We start from the raw sequence: 25,363 nt of genomic DNA on the forward strand, positions 1-25,363 counted from the left end.
CCATACACTTATACAGCGCCATAAATGTGTGGGACGCTGTATAATTTAATGATTCCCAACAAGGGAAGCAAGTAGTGAAAAAAACCAGCTTTCAGCGATCCCACCTATATTTAAAAAAAAAAATCAGTCCTCAGTAAATATTGTACAAAGCACAGACAAACTAGGCATATGCCTAGGACTCAAATGTTTAGAAGGGCCCTCTCAGGTGTGCTAATTAAATGACTCCAAAGGAATATATTTGCCCTGGAAAGTAAACTGCTGGCAGAAAGAAAAATGTGGAGGGGAGGGGTGACAGCCACTGGTACTACAGAGATCTGTCTGTGCTCCCCCTCTCCTGTACATTGTCCTCCAAGAAGCAGTAGGATATGGTGAGTGGTGCTTACATTCTACTTTGTCTGTTTTTCTAACAGTCAGAACCATTCAAGGCCTCATTTGAGGGGGTTTTAAAATGTATTATGATGAGCAGTACAATGTCATCTATATTTCTATGCTAATGAGATTAATTAAGCTCTAAGCTATGAGGATTGAATTGTGTGTATGTGCATGCACATTGTGTGTGTGTAGGGGGGGGGGGGTGTTGGGGAATGATGTTAACAGCTGTGTGATTTTAAAAGCAAGGCCCAGTGAAGATATATTCTCATTATCTAAGAACAAAATTAACATTTTCAGAGATTTTTTACTTCCCTTGGCACTCCTCTTACAAAGGAAAAAAAAGTCATATTATTAAAATGATTTCTTTTCAGTTTTAAAGAGAAGTTTCTATTTTCTACTGTTATTTGGAGATTTAAACATTTTTGCCAAGAACACCCTTCTTCATGGCAGGATTAACCCCTTGGTGGACCATATACAAACATGCATGTCTTTCCAAGTGCATTTTGCTCATTTGTTATTACTTCTTCAGTCTGTTTTCCTGGTAATTTAATAAGTGCAAAATAGAAACGTAGGGTATAATGGCAGATAAGGATTAAAAGGCCTGCCTGGTCTGCATAATTTACTTTCTAGTGCAGTGCCCTTAGATCACAGTTGAACTCAGGATTTTCTGCTACTTATCAGTAAGTGGGGCCCCAAGTTAGGCGCTGTTAAAATTTACCAATTAAATAAAGGTCACATAGCACTAAGTGACCTTTATAGAATACTGCTTAGAGTGGATTCCCTTGCTGAAATTTGAGCAGGAGGACTTAACACCTGCCAAAACCTGGTGTAAAATCCTGACTCCCACAGACATTCAAATTCAATTATTATATAGCCGCACCTAATTTCTGGGAATGCCCTTGAATAGTGTCTAGGGTGGATATGTAAGCAAATCCAAATTGGTGTCAATTAAGTCCTGATTAGCTCCGATTAACCCCAATAATTGATAACGCCTAATTGACTAGTTTGTGTGGTTCTGGAATTCACACCCAACTTTGTACAACCTGTATAGAATCCAGGGTTATAGTTACAGTTCACTTTATTTGCTATACCGTTTGGCTTAAATGAAGAATACAGCAGTGTGCAGTTTCAAAGCATTTTTAAAAAAGAACACCATATTCAAATAGTACAGCACATTCATGCAAGACCACTCAACTTCCACGTCCAAAAAAATGTAACAAAATAATGAGATAAAACCAGAGACTGTTGTTTCTCGTCTAAGAGGAGTCACCAAATGCAGCTGAAAAATATTGTACCTTAAATAACTTTTTTTAAATGTTTAATGATCCCTCAGCTCGCAGAGTTAAATGCAAAGAATTCCACAAGGTCGGGGCCAAATAAAAGTCTCCGCCCTTGTGGATGCCAAATGAGCCTTGGTAAAAGAAGCTACCAGCAGCTGCACTGTGGTTACTGGCTGCAGTGCCCTCCCTGGGACATATGGCAACACTGATCTTGCAAGAAGGTGATTTTTGCTCATAGTAATCCCTATAGGTCAAAACCAACACGTAATGCACAAGTAGCCAATGATGTTGCAGATACAAATTAAATACATGGTCAAATCAATGTGCCCCTCCTAACAGATGAATGACCACATTCCTTAAAGTTTAAAACCTCTTTAGGTTACTCTCAGTAATACCTGTGAATACCGTATTACCGTAATGTAACTTTGACATAACACATGGATTAAGGTGTGAAAGGAAGGGTAAATGCATGCAGTGATGCACAGTTTGTCCTTGTGAGATTTTAATCTAATCAAGGCAAACATGTTTGACAAAAGTCTAGAAGAAATGTATTTATTTTAGAAAAGTGATTAAGATTTAAAACAGTCTCAAAAAGGTGAGTTTTTAGCTGAATTTGAATATAGCTAGAGAAGAAACATGAGACACCAACACAGTCTCATACAGTGCACCAAGATGGAAAGAGCGAGAGGAAAATGATTTTTCAGATCAGGGGTGGGTAACTTCAGTCCTTGAGGGCTGCAACCCAATCAGGTTTTCAGGATTTCTCCAATGAATATGCATTTGTATCCAAATAAATCTCATGCATATTCATTGATACATATCTTCCAACAACTATCAACAATACAAAAGACTTTATTATCTCTCAAATTTTATCAAAATTTGTAAAACCACTTGGAGTCATAGGTGAAGCAAATTAAAAGAATCTACACAGTCGTACATATATTTCATCCCTTCATTTCTAATACATCCAACATGAGAAATAATAAAGACTTTTGTATTGTTGATATTTGGTGGAGGATATGTATGTTTGTAAATGTTACAACTATACTGATATTGTACTCAGTATTTAAGCGTATTATGCATATTCATTGGGGAAATCCTGAAAACCTGACTAGGTTGCAGCCCTCAAAGACTGAGGTTTTCCACCCGTGTCATGAATGGAGGATGGTTGTAAGGAGAGATAAGATAGATAATGAGCTGCATAGTGAATAAATGTATAAGTGAAAGGGAAGCTTGATAATGGGTAGCCAATGTAATGACTTGAGGAGAGATGTTTATTTTTTTAACTCACTGTGTTTTACTTTTATAGATGGTCTTTGTATGAAGCACTTCACTACAGATTAAAAGTTCATACAATAAGTGATCAGTGTACATTACGTAATTCAGCAAGGTCTATTACATAGTCATAACAATATCGAAGGAAGATAAGTCATTCAGCTTATTTTCAGGTAGACTGCTATGAAGAAAGATGGTATAGTGAAAGATCCACAAAGCACAGGTTGAAAATAGTCTAAGCATGAGTTGATGGTAGTGTGGTTGGGCCTTTTGGCAGCATGCTGAGAAAGCAAGCAATGGATTCTAGCAGTGTTAGAGAAATGAGCAATACACTTTAGCAGTATTTTGGAGAGAGAGAGAGGCATCAGATGACTTTGAGTTTACAGCCTGGGGGAACAGAAAAAATGAGAATGCCATAAACAAAGAAAGAAAGGAAGAGAGGAAATATGTTTAGGAAGAAAGATAAATCTGTTTTGGCTATGGTAAGTTAAATAAATGGTGGGGCATCAGTTAGATGAGCAGGCTCAATTCAAGTTGAAATTTCTGATGTAAAGAAGTAGAGCTGAAAGTCATCAGCTTAAAAATTGTACTGAAAACTGTGTTAAGACTCCAGAGCACCAAGGGACAAAAATGAAGCGAGAAGAAGCTCAGGTCAGAGCCCAGAGGTGCATTAACTGAATAGTAATGGAAAAAGAACCACCAGAGGGTACACAAAAGTATGGGGGGAGGTAAGAAGAAAACCAAGCATCCTAAAATCCAATTGAGTGCAGTGTGTGAAAGAATAATGGTAACCAATGATGTCAAAAGCAGTGTACAGGACAAAGTGGATAAGGCACGGAACACCCTTGACCATAAAGAAGTCATTGGAGGCTTTGGCCAGAGCAGTGTTTCTGTGGAATTTAGAGGATGGAAGCTAGTGGATCTATAACAGCTTGAGATGAAAGAAAAGATAGGTAAATGATGCATTCAAATTTTTTGTTTATGATGGGGAGGAGAGGATTGGGATAATAAGTTAGATACGGCACTGGACATTTTTTGAGGAGCAGTGTGATCACGCCATATTTGAAGAAGGTATATTATTCATAGTGGCAAGTGATTAATTGAGGATGACATGTCTGCAGGGGAGAATGAACTGAATAGTTGGTTTGGAATGAGGTCAGAAGAGCAAATAGTGAGTTTAGAGGAGGAGATAAAGGCAAATGTATGGCAAGGGCCAGATAAAGGAGAAGTGAATGAATGGGGGGAAGATGGAGGACTAGTGGAAAATCTCTAGTTAATCTTGTGAATCTTGTCATGAAAGAAATTGGTCAAAGTCTGGGTAGAGTGTGAAGGGGGGGGGGGGATGAGATGTGGAAGCAGTTTGAAAAAGTGAAGTGAGTGTGGCAAAGATCTGACAAGTCCCTTAAACATCTGTCACCATTGGAAGGCTTTCCCATACATTCACTGCCTTTTTTTCTGTGTTGTAATATTACTCTACAGTGTTATCCCTTTTGAGCATTCTATCATCACCTCATTTTCTACACATTCTTTCTTACTGAAAGATGTTTGCTTTATTGTGCACAATTAGTACCTTGGAGGTGTTTGGATGTTTGTCATTCCTCCAGTGAGGAATGAATGGAGAAGGGTGGTCCAAAGAGGAGAAAGTGTTTGGGGAAGGGGGGGGGGGGGAGATGATGGCAGGGTAGTGCTGGAGGGAAAGGAGGAGGAGGGCAATAGCTATGGCTGGGTAGTTTGAGGAAGGGGGAGAATTGAGGGGGAATAGCAAGGTGGGAGAGAAGATGGAAGGGAGAGTGCAAGAGATGCTGGAAAAATGAGTGCATGGGTGAGGAGATGGTAAAATGAGTAAGAAGAGGGAGGGCAAAGATGAAAAGTTGAATACAGAGAGAAAGATGGAAGGGTGAGTGCAAAGAGTGAAGGGGTTGAGGAGTAGAAGGATGACTATGGAGAGAAAGGGAATGCAGAGAAGAAAGTGTGCAAGAGGGACGGAGGATAAGAGGAGATACAGTACAAGTGAGGGTGGGATATTGAGAGAAGTGAGTGTAGATGGACAGAGCCTGAGACATGCACTTTAGTCTCACTAGACATTCACCCACATAGCCACTTTCATGCTATTGAGGTGCACTTTACTGTGTCCCTCCGTATTAGAAGTCTGTAAATGGAGGAAGGGAAACGTCACTGTGTCACACTATGGTTGTGCACTTTTAACTTGTAAAATATTGTACGTTGCTGTGGAACCTCATTTGGGGATATGTGGTATACAAAATGGATATAAATACCTTATTAATAAGCGCAAAGGAATGTTTAACTTGCTTTGAGCCGAGACTTTCAATAATGCAATTCACTCCTCTTTCTATTCATAAATCACCTCTGTATATTCTACTTTTCTACATTCCTTCACCATTTTCGATTCCACCCCTTTATCTGGTCTGGTAAATCAAAATCCCCCAAATTCAAGCAATTAAAAAAATCCAACCCCAATTCTATTGAGTTAAGCACATAAGCGACAGAAAAAAAAAAGCACTAAGGGCATCCAGAACTGGGATAGCGGGTGAATCTTCAAGTTTCAAATTTATTCTGCATTTGATATACCCAGTGTGTTTTTTCTAGCAAAAAAAGTGCCGGTACTCAAATGCTAGTCCACCCTTCAGGGGTGGGGAGAACACTGAGGGACCCACCCCACAATGGCCAGGCCCCCTGCAACCAGTCACAGAATCTATGGCAAGGCAGAATTGGTGTGTAGAGCCTGAACTCTTTCATTAAAACTTGGGTTCCATAGGTCAATTTAACAGACAATGGAAAAGGTGCCGGTATTCAGTACCCACAAGTACCCCCTCAAAAAAAGCCCTGGATATACCATCCTGGGATGTATAATCTGAGTGGTTAACAATTTAAAATTAAGGAAAAGAACTACAATTAAATGACAGGAAAGAACAGGCAGAAGCAAAGGAATATAAGAGTTAAAGATAGAAGAATGCAAACAAATAGACTACTGGCAATCAGTACCCAGCATCAAGGAGGGCGGAAAGAGGGAGCCTAGCTTTAACACGAGGCAGATATCTTTATTATTATAAGACCCAACATGGGGCTGTGGTTCTGCATCAGCAGTGCCTTTCCCCAGGTCTCCTGTAATAACTGTTTATGAACTTTTCCTCTAGGGATTTGTTCAAACCTCTTTTTAAACCCAGCTATGTTCTCTAAGCTGAACAGCCCTAAACATAAGAACATAAGAGCAACCATACTGGGTCAGACCAATGGTCCATCTAGCCCAGTATCCTGCTTCCAACAGTGGCCAATCCAGGTCACAGGTACCTGGCAGAAACCCAATTAGCAGCAACATTCCATGCTACCAATCCCAGGGTAAGCAGTTGATTCACCATATCTGTCCCAATAGCAGACTATATGGACTTTTCCTCCAGGAATTTGTCCAAACCTTTTTTAAACCCGATACACTAACTGCTGTTACTACATCCTCCGGCAATGAATTCCAGCGCTTAACTATTTGTTGAGTTAAAAAAATACTTCATCCTAGGGGACACTCGAGGAAGTTACTTGGAAATACTTAAAAAAAAACTATTTCCATGTAAGTTCCTCGAGTGTCCCCTAGTCTTTGTACTTTTGGAACAAGTAAAAAATATGTTTACTTCTACTCATTCTACACCACTCAGGATGTTGTAGACCTCAATCATATCTCCCTTCATCTGTCTCTTTTCCAAGCTGAAGAGCCCTAACCTCTTTCGTCTTTCCTCATTCAGGAGGAGTTCCATCCCCTTTATCATTTTGGTCACTCTTCTTTGAACCTTTTCTAATTACACTATATCATTTTTGAGATACAGTGACCAAAACTGAATGCAATACTCAAGGTGTGGTCGCACCATGGAGCAATGCAAAGGCATTATAGTGTTTTCAGTCTTATTCATCATCCCTTTCCTAATAATTCCTAGCATCCTGTTTGCTTTTTTGGCCACCACTGCACACTGAGCAGAAGTTTTCAGCATATTATCTACAATGACACCTGGATCTTTTTCTTGAGTACTGATGCAAGGTGGACCCTTGCATCAGGTAACTGTGATTCGGATTATTCTTTCCAATGTGCATCACCTTGCATTTGTCTATATTAAATTTCATCTGCCATTTGGATCCTCGGTCTTCCAATTTCCTAAGATCTTCCTGCAATATGTCACAGTCCACATGTGTTTTAACAACCTTGAATAGTTTTATATCATCTGCAAATTTAATCACCTCACTCATTCCAATTTCCATATCATTTATAAATATGTTAAATAGCAGTGGTCCCAATACAGATCTCTGTGGCACTCCACTATTGACCCTCCTCCATTGAGAGAAATGACCATTTAACCCTACCCTTTGATTTCTGTCCAGTAATCAATTCCTAATCCACACCAGAACCTTGCCTCCTATCCTGTGACGCTTTAATTTTCTCCGGAGTCTCATGAGGAACTTTATCAAATGCTTTCTGAAAATCTAGATACACTACATCAACCGGCTCACCTTTATCCACGCCTTCAAAGAAATGAAGCAAATTGGTGAGGCAAGACTTCCCTTGGCTAATCCCATGCTGACTCTGTCCCATTAAACCATATTTGTCTATGTGTTCCTTAACTTTATTCTTTATAATAGTTTCCACTATTTTGCCCGGCACCGACATCAGGCTTAACGGTCTGTAATTTCCCGGATCACCCCTACAACCCTTTTTTGATATCGGCGTCACATTGTCCACCCTCCAATCTTCAGGTACTATGGGCGATTATTACTAACAACAGATCAGCAATTTCATGCTTGAGTTCTTTGAGTACCATTGGATGTGTGCTATCCGGTCCAGGTGATTTACTACTCTTTAATTTGTCGATTTGGCTCATTACATCTTTCAGGTTCACTGAGATTTCTTTCAGTTCCTCCACATCATCACCCTTGAAAACCATTTCTGATACAGGTAGATCTCTTACATCTTCTTCCATAAAGACCAATGCAAAGAATTCATTCAATTTCTCGGATATGGCTGTGTCCTCCCTTAGTGCCCCTTTTGCTCCTTCATGATCGAACGGTCCCATGGATTCCCTCACAGGCTGTGTCTGTTGTACCTGAAAAAGTTGTTTCTGTAAGTTTTAGCCTCTGTGGCAAGTTTCTCTTCATATTCTCTTTTAGCCTTCTTAATTAATGCTTTGCATCTGACTTACCAGTGCTTATGTTGTTTCTTATTTTCTTCATTTGGGTCCTATTTCCATTCTTTGAAGGACATTCTTTTGGCTGTAATAGCCACTTCACCTTTTAATCATGCTGGCTGTCGTTTTCTTTTCTTTCCACCTTTGCAAATATGTGGAATGCATCTGGTCTCGGCTTCAAAGATGGTATTTTTGAATAACTTCCATGCCTGATTTAGTGTCCTAACCTTGGCAGCTGATCCATTTAGCTTCTTTTTAACCATTTTCCTCATTTTATTGTAGTCGGCCTTTAGAAAATTAAATGCAGCTACATTAGATTTCCTTTGTAGGGTCATACCAGATAGTAGCTCAGACTTGATCATGTTATGATCACTGTTTCCCTGGGGACCCAACACCACCACCTCTCGCACTATGCCCTGCACGCCACCAAAGACCAGATCCAAAATGGCTCCCCCTCTTGTCAGTTCCTGGACCAGTTGCTCTAAGAAACAGTCATTTATTACATTTAGAAGTTTTAGCTCCCTAAAGTGTTTAGCCTTTCATCATAAGAGAGGTATGTTGTTATTCTTGTTGCCTTTTTCTGAACTACTTCTAATTCCACTATATCCTTTGTAAGATGAGGCAACCAGAGCTATAGAGATTTAGAAAGAAACATGATGATATTCTCAGTTTTGTTCTCCACTCATTTTTGAATATTCAAATACACCCAGTATGCTTTTTTACCAGCCATAATGCACTGGGCTGAAAATTTCAATATATTGTCTGCAATGATTCCAAAATCTTTTTCTTGGGTGGTGATTCCTAACTCAGAATCCAGCATTTTGTACCTGTATTTGGGTTATTTCCCCCTATGTGCATCACTTTGCACTTGTCCACATTTAAAAATTACATCTATCATTTAGAAGCCTATTCTCACAAGATCCTTCTATAAATGATCACAATCCTCTGCTATTTTAACAACTTACCAGAGCTGCATTGAGCCTGCCATGAGTGGGAAAGCGCAGGGTACAAATGTAACAAAAAAAAATATTCAGCTGGAAGCACTCAGCATGTTTTTATGTGTTGATCACCACGGGTAGAAAGAGACTCAGTTATTCATGTCCAGGCCATATCTGGACACCAGCATTGAACATCACACGGCTTCTCTTTCCATTTTCTGAACCCAGAACCCTATTTTTACCACCATTGTGAGCCAGAACTCTGCTTTTACTGCCTTTGTTTCTGCATTGTTTGACTCCTCTTTCTATTTTTCGAACCCAGGACCCTACTTTTACCACCGTTGTGAGCTGGGGCCCATAATCACGATACCCAAGGCATGGCGGCATAACCTGATGCTGTTCCCTCCCTCCCAGCATCTCCCACCTACCACTAACACAGTTCCGGAGCTACAGAGTCCCTGTGCCCTGGATAGCGCACCTGTATACCAGACCGTGAGTAAACTATCTAGTTTACCTCGAAATACTGAGACCTCACGACCGGCAAAGCCTAGGAGACTTGACAGTGGATACCAAGGTAAAACTAAAGACTGATTGAGGGAGCTGGGGACACTCTTAATGGGACAAACGGACCACCAGGAACCCCAGCCCTCCTATCTACCTACTCACTAACATATCACTAGAACCAGAGCCACTGCTAATCTCGAATAGCTCAAAGGCAAGCTGAAAAATACAAAATACACACAAGACCAGAACACCAGATTTTATACCATAGAACAAAGTCCTATCACGCACCCTATCAAACACAGCCTACTAGCAGCCCACAATGAATTAGACCAAAATGAATACCGTCAAACTACTCCTAGCGATCTACTCCTTATCATTGATCCACCGAACACTAACCACCCCGCTTGCAGATAGTAACATCAGACCCATACTAAGTAATCATCAAAGACTGATCAGATACGCCTCACCCCATCAAAATGACAACATCCTAAACAAAGGAAGAACACCAACATGCAAACAACCACAACAAAAGGGAAAGAAAGGTCCAAACAAACCCACACTAACAAAGAAGCGACAACTAACAAAAATCCACACAACACCAAACATAGAAGACCCATACCAAAACATTAAAGTGGGCTACATCAACGCCAGACCCATAGTAAACAAAACAGCATTATTAACAGACTGGATCATGTCTGAAAACCTTGACCTACTTTTCATCAATGAAACCTGGATCCATGATCAAAAGGACCCAATAATCCTAGACTTATGCCCTCCAGGATACAAAATCATACACTGAACCAGGAATGAAAAGAGACACGGAGGCATAGCACTAATCTATTGATCCCACTTTATCACCGAAACCACTACCAAGTCCACACCACCTCATCTTGAAATTGCCTCAATCAGAATCCACAGTAAAACCCTGCGTGATCACCTGAACTCTGTCTTATTTTATAGACCACTAAGTAATTGGAATGAAGGCCAGACAAACTTCATGGACTTCATTTCAAACACCTGTGTAACCAACTCCAATATACTAATATTAGGAGACATTAACCTTCACCTAGAAGACCCAAACTCCATTAATGCATGAGAACACACAACATACACCACAAGAGGTCAAGTAGACTCGAAAACATTCTGGCAACAGTAACGAATGGACAGCAGAAACGAACTCCATATACTACCTCATATAGTGGGATAAAAGATGCAGAAGCATACTAGATGAAGTAGCACCCTTAAGAACAAAAACCTCACGCAGGCATAACACGATACCATGGTTCAACAATGAACTGAAAAAGCTAAAAACACAATCCAGGAAACTTGAACGAGCATGGAAAAAAACAAAAGATGGACACACACTCAATGCATGGAAGCAAACACAAAGAAAATATAAATACGCAATAAGACAAACCAAACGGTCATATAGGGACCGATTACAAAGACATGAAGAAACTATACCAACTCGTAAACAAACTACTAGACACCACCTTAGTCACTACAACTAATTCAGACACCCCATCTGCAGACAAACTTGCTAAATACTTCAGTGAAAAAATTGCAAACCTACGCAACACGCTACCTCACGACACTACCAATATCAAAAACTTCCTCAATGGTTTGGACCCAACCCTTGGAGAATTCCCAGCTGACCGAACCTGGTCAAACTTCGCACTCCTCACCGTCGAAACAGTTACCCAGGCGATTAGTAGGTTCTCCAACACTCACTGTAAATTGGATACCTGTCCCAGCTACCTAAAGAAATCCTCCCCTGACCCCACAGCTGACCTCACATCCCACCTAAACTATATGCTTTAGCAAGGCCTCTTCCCTAAGGAAAATGGTAACATCCTACTCATCCCAATACCTAAAGACACCAACAAAAAAACAAACGAATCACCAACTACCGACCAATAGCATCTATCCCACTGGTAGTCAAACTGATGGAAGGCATGGTAACCAAACAACTTACTGATTACATAAACAAATTCTCAGTATTACACGAATCACAATCAGGATTTCGCCCCCTCCATAGCACTAAAACAGTACTAATAACTCTCCTAGCCAAATTCAAGAAGGAAATAGCAACAGGTAAAAGCATACTTCTCCAATTCGACATGTCTAGTGCATTGACATGCTTAACCATAACATACTACTAAGACTACTAGATTACTTCTGGATTGGCGGAAACATACTTAATTGGATCAAGGGTTTCCTAACCAATAGAACATACCAAGTGAAGTCAAATTCAAACATATCAGCACAGTGGAAAGCAGACTGTGGTGTACCTCAAGGATCACCACTATCACTGATTCTCCAACCTAATGATGACCCTACTAGCCAAGTCCTTATCCAACCAAGGCCTTAACACTTTCATCTATACAGACGATGTCACTATATACATTCCTTACAAATATGAACTGGCAGAAATTACCAACAAAATCAAGCTCAGCTTGAACATCATGGATTCATGGGCAAATGCATTCCAACTAAAACTCAATACAGAAAAAACACACTCTCATCCCAATACAATGCGGAAAACCCCACAATTATAAGCACACCAGATTACACCCTCCCTTTCTCAGACAGCTTGAAAATCCTCTGCGTTACATTGGACCATAACCTTACACTAGAGAGCCAAGTGAAATCCACAACTAAGAAAATGTTCCACAATGTGATTCCACTCAATGTGGAAACTCAAATGTGTGAAACCATTCTTCCCGAGGTAAACATTTCGCAACTTGATACAATCAATGGTACTAAGCCATGTAGATTACTGCAATGGAATTTATGCGGGATGCAAAGAACAGATCTTAAAGAAACTTCTGACCACTCAAAACACGGCAGCCAGGCTTATATTTGGCAAAATGTAATTTGAAAGTGCAAAACCCCTACGTGAAAAACTGCACTGGCTCCCAATCAAAGAACGTATTGCTTTCAAAATCTGCACCATGGTTCACAAAATTATCTACGGCAAAGCCCTGGGATACATGACAGACCTCATAGACTTACCAACCAGAAACACATCCGGATCAACACGAACATACCTAAATCTCCACTATCCAAGCTGCAAAGGACGTAAATACAAATCAATTTATGCATCCAGTTTCTCCTACTTGAGCACACAATTGTGGAATGCATTACCAAAAGCCGTGAAAACAACATACGACCACCTAAATTTCCGGAAATCACTAAAAACTAACCTGTTTAAAAAGGCATACCCTACCGAACCAACTTAAATGCCTGAACTGTGCAACACGACGAAACCAAAGCAAGTATTGGCATAACATAACTCTTCCGCTCTACGATTCCCTGTGCGTCTGTTCCACATGAACCTTATTCTACCACAACATCACTTTGTATCTGTTCATACCGAAGTCGGCGAACGCCTCTCCGGCACTATGTAAGCCAAATTGAACCTGCAGACAGGTGGGAAAATGTGGGATACAAATGTAACAAATAAATAAATAAATAAAAAGATATCGCAATCAACATCTGGCATATTAAAATCACCTATTAGAAGTACTTCTCCTCTCACAGCTATATTTTGAATGTCTTCAATTAAATATGTCTGTTTCTGTCTGTGAAGGAGGCCTATATATCCCACCAATATAGTAACATAGTAGATGACGGCAGAAAAAGACCTGCACGGTCCATCCAGTCTGCCCAACAAGATAAACTCAAGATGTGCCACTTTTTGTGTATACCTTACCTTGATTTGTACCTGTCCTTTTCAGGGCACAGACTGTATAAGTCTGCCCAGCACTATCCCCGCCTCCCAACCACCAGGCCCGCCTCCCACCACCGGCTCTGGCACAGACAGTATAAGTCTGCCCAGCACCATCCCCGCCTCCCGCCACCGGCTCTGCCACACAATCTCGGCTAAGCTCCTTAGGATCCATTCCTTCTGAACAGGATTCCTTTATGTTTATCCCACGCATGTTTGAATTCCGTTATCGTTAATGTAAATACATTTTCCATCTCCTCTTTCCAGATTGACCCATAATGTCTCTTCCTTACTCTGTAGATCTTGCAATTGTGTAGCTTTAATATTATCTTTAACATATAATGCTACCTGCCTCCATTTCTTCTTACCCTGTCTTTCCTAAACAGATTATAGCCTGGTATAGCTACATCCCAGTCATGGTTCTCCATGAATCACTTCTCTGTAACAGTCATTAAATCCAAATCAGCCCGTTCTGTCACAGCCTCTAGATCCCAGAACCTTATTTCTCATACTACTATGGTCAATTAATCCATAGTTCACTTTACATATATCAGGCAATTTATTATCCAAGAATATGAGATAATGTGAAAAGCTTTCTTTCATTCAACCCATGCTTTAATCAGGTTTCTCTGTTTATTACAACTTGTCATAATGGCTTTATTTAGCATCAGCTGGTCTTTGGTTCCATATGCTCCTTTTTTATTGTCCTTCTGTTCTACTACCATAATAATAGAATATGTGATCATGTATTCTATCTGCATCTATCATAATGAATGTCTTGTAAAAGTAGGTAAGAAAATAAGGTGGGAGTAGTTTGGGGGGATATTGTTTTTCTTTTGAAAGGAGGCATGTTTTTTCTGTTATTAACCATTGTGGTTTTATTTCTGAACTAGTAAAACAGGCCCTTTTCTGACACAAATGAAACGGAAGCTAGCAAGGTTTTCCTTGCCTCCCCTGCAGCCACCCATGTCCAGCGATCCTCCTCTCCCCCTGCAGCCACCCATGTCCAGCGAACCTCCTCTCTCCCCTGCCCCCCTCCTGCCACCCATGTCCAGCAACACCCTGCCCCCCTGCAGCCACCCATGTCCAGCGACCCTCCTCTGGACATGGATCAGCTGTGAGGCATGTTTTTTTTCCCCCGGGTTCTGAAATTGACATCATAATGGCTACGGTGATGTCAGCCTGATCTACGGAGCCTAGCAGACCAACTCGGAATTAGCCATGGTCCCAGGCAACTCAGAACGTTGGAGGTGAGAATTAGTATATAGGATGTCTGAACACTTAACATTTGCAGTTTGTCAAATGTAGTGGAATTGTTAACATAAGAATAGCCATACTGGGTCAGACCAATGGTCCATCTAGCCCAGTATCCTGCTTTCAACAGTGACCAATCCTGTTAACGTGGCAGAAACCTAGTTAGTAGCAACATTCCCATGCTACCATTCCCAGGACAAGCAGTGGCTTGCCCATGTCTTTCTCAATAACAGACTATGGACTTGTTCACCAGGAACTTGTCCAAACCTTTTTTAAACCCAGATACACTAACTGCTGTTACCACTTCTTCCAAACAGCGAGTTCCAGAGCTTAACTATTCTTTGAGTGAAAAAAAAAAATATTTCTTTCTGTTTTAAAAGTATTTCCATGTAATTTCATTAGTGTCCCTGGTCGTTGCCATGTTTTTGATGTTTTCAATTTCTGTTGCCTCCTGTATACTGTGTAGCCATCCTGCTTCTCTCATGTGCTCTATGAATTCATCATACAAGCTTCTCTAGAACTGGCCCTTAAACACAGAGGCCAGATATGTGTCACTTCAGGAGCATGCTTAAGGGATGTGCATTGCCCCTTAATGTACCCCTTTGTTGACCACTTGTGGGCTAAATGTTATAGATTGTTAAATCTTTAGTCATTTAATGCTGGAAGCATTACTCTCTGCTATATGTATTGGAGATTTCTGGGACTTGGGAGAAGATGAGGAAGGTTGGAGGCAGAAGAGACCAAGATGGCTAATGCTACTACTGTGTTATGTGGAAGAAGATTGGAAATTTCTTGTTTGTGTAACCTCATTTTAAAAGTGTGCATACCATGGGGAAGACTGAGAATATTGAGTTGATTGTAGGCAGAAGATGAAAAGGAAATAGGCCTGTATCTTCATGTAGAAACTTTAATAAATCTAATTTAATGGTTTATCCTCATTTACAACAGTGGATCTGAGTAATTCAAGGGCTGCACCTATGCCCTCTTTTCATTTCAATGCATGAGTGATTAGAGATTTAGTGGGTGATTCTCAAGTAGGGTTAGCCCATAAAAGATGGTATAACAGGCAATTAGGGGCCTCATAGAAAGGAGAGAGGACACAAAAATCATGAATATTCTCTTTTTAATAGGCAATTACCAACAGCATTAAAAAGGGCAGTGGGGTGTCCTCTGCCAAAAAAAAGAACAACCATGACTGGGACAAATATAAAATCTACCGGCCAGTATCTAACAATCCATTTATGGGCCAACATACAGAACAGTCTATGTTCAGCTCAGTGATTGGCTAGAAGAGAGACTGGCACTGAAGAAGGCTTCAGCTGGCGGGGGTTGGGGACCCCCGCCAGCAAAACCAGGGGCCCGTACAAAATGTTTGGGGGCCCTTGGCCCCACCTAGCTATATTTAATAGCCACATAGATGCCCTTGCAGAGCAGAGGATTAGCATAATGGTTAGAACAGTGGGCTGAGGACCAGGGACCCTGATTCAGATTCTACTTCAGCTGTTTGTGATTTTAAAAAAAAAATTGTTAGCCCTTCAAGGATAGAAAAATACCTACTGTACCTGAATGTACACCACTTCAATAGTCTTCAGGCTTGCAGGTTTCTTATACATTCAAGTACAGTAATTATTTTTCTGTCCCTGCAGGGCTCACAATTTTTAAAAACAATCACAAAGAGCTGAAGTGAGACTTGAACCTAGGCCCCTTGGTTCTCAGGCTGCTGCACATAGGCAGGGCTTATCGCTTGCTCCTTCGGGACTGCTGCCGGCCCAACGCGGCTGCTGGCGGTAGTCCTGCCCTGAGTGTGCACCATTTCCGGGGGAAAAAAGAAAACACCCGGAAATGGCTTGTGTGGTGGTAACCCAGCAGTAATCAGGCATTACCGCATGCTGCCCGGTTCCTGCTGGGTTAGCACGGGAGCCCTTATCACCACCTGAATAGGTGGCAATAAAGGCTTCCTGTCCCATGGCCATGTGGTTAGAGTTCTCTTACCACATGGCCATGTGTACTGGGGGGTTTTTTACCCGCTGCGGTAAAAAGGGCCCTGGTATGCGGGGAAAAAACACCCCTGCTGCCCGCGCAGGGCCATTTTTCATGCAGCTTGGTAAAAGGGCCCCTAAGCTTTTGGTCTTTATGAGGATTATAAATAAGTATGGTATAGCATGCTACCCAGGACCCTCTTAAAGGGGCCGGTCTTTGAAAAACCTTTTTACCACTCCAGATCCTCCTATGAACAAGTATCCCACCGCACCTTCATCCCCTCCCAGTAACAATGGTCCCATACTGCCATACCGTGATCCCCAGGCACCCAGGCGTATCTACCCTTAGAGGGCTGAGGCGGTCATTTTGATGCCAACAGCCACTGGGACAGGAGCATCCAGGGGTCGCTTCCCCCTACCCCCATTACCTGTCAGGGAGACCTAGTAGATTCAGAGGTGGGGATACTTTAATAAAACATACCTGTAGTTTAAAAGATAGCAGGACTGCTGTCTTTCTGTTGCTGTAGCCAGGAGCATGTGATGTTCACAGCTACAGCTATGCACAATACAGTTTACCACGTGAGTCCCTCCCTAACCTGCAATACTATGGTGACACAGTGGTAAAATGGGTCATTTTACTGCAGCGAAGTAACAATCACTGTTAGTGGAGAGTTTATAAAATAAGGTCAGCATGTGAAGGTGCTCAGCAAGACTTGAGAGCAATTTGTTCTCATCTTCAGAGGTACACAGCAATTCACCAGCTTCACGCCTTTCTTTTTTAAAGATGTGTTTTCTGTTGACAGAGGGACAGCAGGAGACAGCTGTTTATGGATCAGAAAATTGGGATTCTGAGCACTAGAGAATCAGTCTTTGGGTTCCAATATATTTTTAAAAGATTGACCAAGCCTTGACTGCTGACAATTAGATAGATAGAGCTATTTAGCAACTGGGCTAACTAGACTCCCAGATTGAGATGATCACGTAAGACGTATTTCTGCTTTCATCTATTAAACTGTTCAAATGTCTATGCTTTCTTCTAAGCCCAGCACTTCAAACTTTATCCATCTGCTGCTTTCACTGTAATTTCATATTACTTGCAGAAAATGATTAATTTTATCATCAAGTAATCATGCTTAAAAATACCAAGGTCTGCCAGGTGTCTGTATTTACACAGCATGTGTTGATTACAGAATGAAAGTGTCAGCAGAAATTAACTGCATTGCATCCAAAGGTATATTTACATCTAAGCAATGTGCATCCTCTTAATGGTAGTGTTATGCAGGACCTGGATTTGATTCCTATTTCTTAGGCCAGCCATACATAAGCGACAATCTGAAGGAATCCTTCACTTTTTGAAACGAGTGTGTGATTTTTCATTCACATAGATATGATAGTACTGATGGAACCTTAATATGCAGTCACTTCCATTTTGGCATGGAAATGTGAAATGTCTGCCCATTTTAATACGTCTACCTGTCTAGTTATTTTAAACAACACACCTATCTGAAGATATGTAAAACTGAACTTTTACAAAAAGGTTTTACATGCTTTCAAAATGATACAGCATCTTCATGCGATTGCTCAGTTCTAGAGTTATGCTCCCTAAGTCACACTTCAGTTTCTATAGTACATAATCCCCTGGATTCTATATATGGTGACTAAATTTGCGCTTGCTAATTGATTGAGACAATCAGTGCAAATAGTTGGCTGCTAGCAACCAATTATTGACATTAATTGGCCTGGGATTTACGTATGCACTCTATTCTGTAATGATATGTGCGGAAATCTTATAGGGCTAAATTCTATATATCGTGCCTCGATTTCTGCACGGAAATCAATGTGCATTCTACAAAGTATGCTTTAATTTAGGCGTATGTTATAGGATACACTGAGTGCTGTTCCGCGCGAATAAATTTAGCCACGGTCAATTACTTGGCTAAAACCTAGTGTAATCCCGATGCCTAAATTAGGTGTGGAGTGGATGTATTTTTTAACAACATGCATAGATTTTAGAAATGCCTATTCCATTCCTATAAGCATGCCCACTTTTCAACTATGCAACTTAGAATTTACGTGCACCACATTACAGAATATGCTTAGCAAGTAATGTGCATAATTTCAAACTAATGCCAATTAGCGCTGTTAATTGCTTGTTAACATCCAATTATCAGCTTCTTAACTAATTAAGTTATGCACATTTTATGGAATACTAGTAAAAAAGGCCCGTTTCTGACACAAATGAAACGGACGCTAGCAAGGTTCCTCGGAGTGTGTATGTTTGAGAGAGAGAGAGAGAGTGAATGTGTGAGTGTGTGTGTGTGTGACAGAGAGAGAGTGAGACTGGGTGCAAGTGTGTCTGTGAGAATGAGAGTGTGTGCCAGGGGCATTCTCCCCCTTCCTTTCCCTCCCTCCCAGTTCCAGGGTCGTTCCCTCCCTCCCTCCCTCCAAGTTTCAGGGTCCCCCTCCCTCCCTCTGAGTTTCAGGGTCCCTCCCTCCGAGTTTCAAGGTCCCTCCCTCCTGAGGAGTCGTGGTGGCTACCCACACACCCTCCCACGGCGCCGCTCCAACTCCTGAGGTCCCCCCTCCCCCATGCCTAGCACAGGAATGCACAAGGGCTCGGCACAGCAGCATGCTCTCCGTGGCTCTGCCCCCTCTGCTCATGCCCAAGGAGGACTCTGATCTTTCTTTCCCTGCCATTGGTTGCGACGCTCTCGGCTACGCCGCCCCTTAACGCTTCTGTTTCTCTTTCAAGCTCCGCCTCCACCCCTTTGCCATGCCCCTTTTGCCCCTCCTCCTACGGCTCTGGCATTCTACGTGACGTCAGCCTGATCTACGGAGCCTAGCAGACCAACTCCAAAGACAGCCACGGACACAGGCAGCAAGACGCATAGAATGTTGGAGGTGAGAATTATTATATAAAATGCTTCAATTTCTGCATAGTAATCGAGGCGCGATAAATAGAATCTGGGATAATGCATGGAAATTCAAGGGTGCATGACTGGGGGCGTTCCCAGAATTTACATGCATTGTTACAGACTAGACCCAATCAGCGCAAGCATATACATTTGCTTTCAGCAGACATAATGGCTGGTACCTTACTGTAAATTAGGCGCTGTTTATGTGCTTAGCTGCTATTCTATAAAGGGTACAGATCCTTTATAACATAGCGCACAGTGCTTACATTTTTCAGTGCTCATTTCTTGGCACCCTTGATAGAATCTGGTCCAATGTGTATTTTCAACTCTGTTCTTTATCAATGAAACAAAAAGATCAGTACAGTATGATTATTTCACTTCATATCTTCATTTGCTTTCATATTCCTTAGTACTGGTCAGGGAGCCCACTAATTCTATCATTGCACTTAAACACTGACCTGCTTTTGACTGTAATTGCCATTCTGTACATCTTTGTCCTTCAAATCAATTCCTGCAGTGCCACAGCAATTCTCTGTAATTTCCTCAAATTATTTCTGAAGGACATAACTTGAGTTTTATGATGCTGTAGATATGGATATTAGGCCATATCATGAGGCTCTTACTCACAGAAAACACCTGGGTTGAAGTATCTGCTAGTATCAACAAGACATATGATGTAACAACTTTATCATAGTCTGCATTCTCTGTCCATATATTAAAATGTATATATCATCATATCTCACAAATTCATTCTATATGGCTTACATCATACGTACATATTACAGAAACATAAATATCAGACAACATAAATAACAAAATAACAATCCCATTGAAAATGTCTTTCAAGAACACCAAGGAAACAAAGCTGGCCAGCTTTCTTTGGGCTAACCAAAAGCTTTCCTAAATAAATGACTTTTTAAAAGTTTATGAAATCTTAAATATTCTAACGCACACTGCAATTTAACAGGTAGTGCATTCCATAAAAGCAAATGCACACATTTGACTCAATCAAACCAGAGATAAAGAAATAATTTCTAACTGTCTCATTCCAGCCAAGCACAGAGCAGTAGAAGATCCATAAAGTTTAACTATTCAGATATTCAAAGCCTTAATTAATTAATTTACTATTAACATTCCCAATTTAAATTTGATTAGTTGAGCAACCATGAGCCAATTCAGTTGCTCTCCTGTTTTAATGTGACCCCCCTACATTTAGTTATCAGTCACATGGTTACATTCTGTACCATCTGTGAGGCCTTAATTTATATACTTTGGGCAAAGACTGTTACAATAATCCAATTTACACAGCATTAGAGATTGAACTATTACTTGGAAAAGCTTTACATCTAACACACAAGTTGTAGCCTTCATCAGTCTAATCTGTGTGACACCACTCACACAAGTATCTAACTATATACCAAGACTGCAAACAAAACTGGAAATAGGGATGTCTACTCCCTGTATGACACGTTCAGTCCCTTGGACAGATCAGTTGAGGCCTAAAAGCTCAGTTTTCCTGATTTTGAAAACCAAATGACTTTTCAGCCAGGTATGCACTAATTTAAACACGGCAATATGGAGGAAATGTGGAGGGGCGTAACTGAATGGGGACGACCATCTCTAAGGGCGCCCATCTAGAAGGATGTCCCGGCAAAAAAGGATGGGGAAACCACTATTATCGAAACAAGATGGGTGTCCATCTTTCATTTCGATAATACGATCGGAGACGCCCAAATATCAACATTTAGGTCGACCTTAGAGATGGTCGTCCCCAGTTTTCGGTGATAATGGAAACCAAGGACGCCCATCTCAAAAACGACCAAATCCAAGGCATTTGGTCATGGGAGGAGCCAGCATTTGTAGTGCACTGGTCCCCCTGACATGCCAGGACACCAACCGGGCACCCTAGGGCAAGGGTAGGCAACTCTGGTCCTCGAGAGCCGCAGGCAGGTCAGGTTTTCAGAATATCCACAATGAATATGCAGGAGATAGATTTGCAAACACTGCCTCCATGGTATGCAAATCTATCTCCTGCATATTCATTGTGGATATCCTGAAAACCTGACCTGCCTGCGGCTCTCGAGGACCGGAGTTGCCTACCCCTGCCCTAGGGGGCACTGCAGTGGACTTCAGAAATTGCTCCCAGGTGCATTGCTCCCTTTGGTGCTGAGCCCCCCAACCCCCCCAAAACCCACTCCCCACAACTGTACACCACTACCATAGCCCTAAGGGGTGAAGGGGGGCACCTACATGTGGGTACAGTGGGTTTCGGGTGGGTTTTGAAGGGCTCACATTTACCAGCACAAGTGTAACAGGTAGGGGGGGATGGGCCTGGGTCTGCCTCCCTGAAGTGCACTGCAGTACCCACTAAAACTGCTCCAGAGACCTGCACACTGCTGTCAAGGAGTTGGGTATGACTGGCATAGAGGCTGGCAAAAAATTAAAAACATTTTTTTAGGGTGGGAGGGGGTGACCACTGGGGGAGTAGGGGGGAGGTCATCCCCGATTCCCTCCATTGGTCATCTGGTCAGTTTGGGCACCTATCTACTACTACTACTACTATTACTATTTAGCATTTCTATAGCGCTACAAGGAGTACGCAGTGCTGCACAAACATAGAAGAAAGATAGTCTCTGCTCAAAGAGCTTACAATCTAATAGACAAAAAATAGCGTAATCAAATCAATTAATGTGTACAGGAAGGAGGAGAGGAGGGTAGGTGGAGGCGAGTGGTTACAAGTGGTTACGAGTCAAAAGCAATGTTAAAGAGGTGGGCTTTCAGTCTAGATTTAAAGGTGGCCAAGGATGGGGCAAGACGTAGGGGCTCAGGAAGTTTATTCCAGGCGTCGAGTGCAGCGAGACAGAAGGCGCGAAGTCTGGAGTTGGTAGTAGTGGAGAAGGGAACAGATAAGAAGGATTTATCCATGGAGCGGAGTGCACGGGAAGGGGTCGTTGTTGATGATACGTTGAAATGCTCTGCTCATTGTGCTGCGGCGGCTAAGAAAGCAAATAGAATGTTAGGTATTACTAGGAAAGGAATGGAAAACAAAAGTGAGCACGTTATAATGCCTTTGTAGCCGTCCATGGTGCGACCGCACCTCGAATATTGTGTTCAATTCTGGTTGCCGCATCTCAAAAAAGATATAGCGGAATTAGAAAAGGTGCAGAGAAGGGCGACGAAAATGATAAAGGGGATGGGACAATTTCCTTATGAGGAAAGGCTGAAGCGTCTAGGGCTCTTCAGCTTGGAGAAGAGACGGCTGAGGGGAGATATGATGAGTGGAGTAGAACAGGTAGATGTGAATCATTTGTTTGCTCTTTCCAAAAATACTAGGACTAGGGGGCATGTGATGAAGCTATAAAATAGTAAATTTAATACAAATCTGAGAAAATTTTTCTTCCTTCAACGTGTAATTAAACTCTGGAATTCATTGCCAGAGAATGTGGTAAATGCGGTTAAGGTCTGGACGGCTTCCTACAGGAAAAATCCATAGACCATTTTCAATTTGAATTGGGGAAAATCCACTGCTGATTTCTGGGATAAGCAGCATAAAATGTACTGAGCTTTTTTGGGATCTTGTCAGATATTTGTGACCTGGATTGGCCACTGTTGGAAACAGGATGCTGGGCTTGATGGACCTTTGGTCTGTCCCAGTGTGGCAATACTTATGATAGAGTAAACAGATGTGGTGGTGGCAAGGCATTGTAAGTTAGTTCAACAGAGACAAGTAGGATACAAATTATGTGAGATACAAATTATGCTTTCGAATATGTATGGATAGAAATTCCATGCATGGTAGGGAAGTGTTTCAGTTGGGGTTTACTGTTATCTACCTAACTTGGATGATGAAGCAGATTATGAAATGCAAAGAGAGATTAGACAGGCCACCCAATGTGGAAGCACAATAATAATAAAATATCTCAATTATCAAAACATCAGGGAGGTTAAGTTTTCAGAAGCCATAAACTATTTTGTCATGGAGAAACTGGTCCTAGAACTGATGATTTTCTCAAATTTGATTGCATTATGATCACTACTGCCAAGTGTCTCTATTACCTGCACCAGATCCTGCATTATTGTAAGAAACTAGATCTAGAGCTTTAGTTAAAGGGCCCCTTCATTTTTTTGCTTTAAATTTAATGTGGAGAATGCTGAGGATATACCCATGCCAGAGCCATTCTTTGTTTGTGATGAATCAGAAGAACTGAAACAAATTGACAACCTTAATAGAAAATCACTATGAAATTGTAGACCTGCTGCTGATCAGCTGCAACTTAAAACTCAAAACTTACCACTGCACCTGAGGACTGGAGGAAAGCCTACATAATGCCAATTTCAAGAAAGGGCTTCAGGGTTGATCCAACCAATTACAGACTGGTGAGCCTGACATCAGTGCCAAGAAATATGGAGGCAGGAATTGTTAAGAACAAAATTACTGCCATATTAATAAACATGGCTTAATCCGGAAAAGCTAGCATGAATTAATTTTTTTATTTTACATTTTAAGAAAAAGTACACAATGAAGTAATCAAACAATCAAGCTTATATCAAGGGGAGCAAAAGAGAAATGCATAAGGCAATAATAAGAGAAAACTGGATTATAATATATTCAGATCTCCCTATAAAACTAAATTCAAAACCAGATATTTAATCTACAACCCTCACCATTGATTTCTTAGGGTCACTTTTACTCAAGCTTAACGTACACTAATGGTATTAGCATGTGCTAAATGTTAAGAAGCCCATAGCTTTAGTAAAAGGGCCCCTTAGTGTGAAAGAATCCTAAACTCACAGTGCTTCTGTATCAATAAGCAAATACTCTGTCTGTGCTGGATTTAAAAATAGCATAATTAACATTGTGCAATTTTATCTGCCTCCCACTGCACCTGCCCTTTGGTACAACTAAAGAAATAATTTTCTGTAAAATTGAGCAGACTTAGCCACATCAGGAAATCTCTATGTTTTTTTCTAAAAATAATGGCACTTCTTAAAATAAACTCTCACACAGCTACATTATTGCATTCAGTAAAGAAACTAACGAGGAGGGTAGCCTTGGACGAAATGTCATCCTGTGTTATTTCCAAAAATTAGGAGCAGTCAGAACATCACAAACTCTCTTCTTGCCATTCCCTTTAATAACAATTAGAAACATCATTTTTTTCAAAGACAGATAACAATACTTCCTCAAAGTACTTCCTCAATAAGGTCTCTGGAGACAATAGATGGTGCACAGGAAAATTCAAAAAAGTTAGCTCTAAATTGGTTCTACAGTGGTTCTAATTATTTATATAACATCAAACTATCTATTCAACCAGAAGTCCCTGTCCCTTGCAAATTCTGGATTTGTAGTTCAACAGACCCCCAAATGAGACTCAACCTAATCCATTTTGGAGTCTAAGGGCCCTACTTACTAAGCAGCGCTAAGGGTGCGGTAGCGTTTTTAGAAAGCTCTAAACACTAAAGACACCCATAGGAATATATGGGTGTCTCTAGCATTTAGTGTGCGCTAATTTTAATTTTAGTAAACAGGGCCCTAAGTTCTTCAACTTGTCCACCATTTCTTTAGAAAAATTACGTAACTGGGCCACAGAAGTTCTTAACATCTCTTTTGAGTTCTCTTTACTACCTTCTATATCTCTAAGAGGGAAACTTATTGGGGTATCTACGGTTCTTTTGATAACTCATCACACTCCTGATGCAGCTTTGGTGAAACAAGGGGCCCTTGTTGGGTCTGGGAGGATATGAATGTTCTTCTATCAGAATTTTTGAACGTGACAGATGTCAATGCTTTTTCTACAGTTGCAAGTGTGATCCTGATTTCTACTTCTATTTTTTGTTGATGTGAAGAATTGGACTATTTCACCTTAGTGTTCTTGCTGCTGGCTTCAGTATGGGCCCCTTTTACTAAGTGGTGGTCAAAGGGGCCCTACTCTAGC

The 25,363-nt window shown here is 41.2% G+C and overlaps 1 protein-coding gene across 1 annotated transcript in view; it reads right to left on the minus strand.

The window, feature by feature from the left end:
- The window catches only part of B3GAT2 (beta-1,3-glucuronyltransferase 2), a 134,247-nt gene that overhangs the window by 1,213 nt on the left and 107,671 nt on the right, over positions 1-25,363 (minus strand). The window lies entirely within an intron of this gene.

The sequence above is a fragment of the Microcaecilia unicolor genome, chromosome 3, assembly GCF_901765095.1.
Source record: "Microcaecilia unicolor chromosome 3, aMicUni1.1, whole genome shotgun sequence".
Classification (NCBI taxonomy): domain Eukaryota; kingdom Metazoa; phylum Chordata; class Amphibia; order Gymnophiona; family Siphonopidae; genus Microcaecilia; species Microcaecilia unicolor.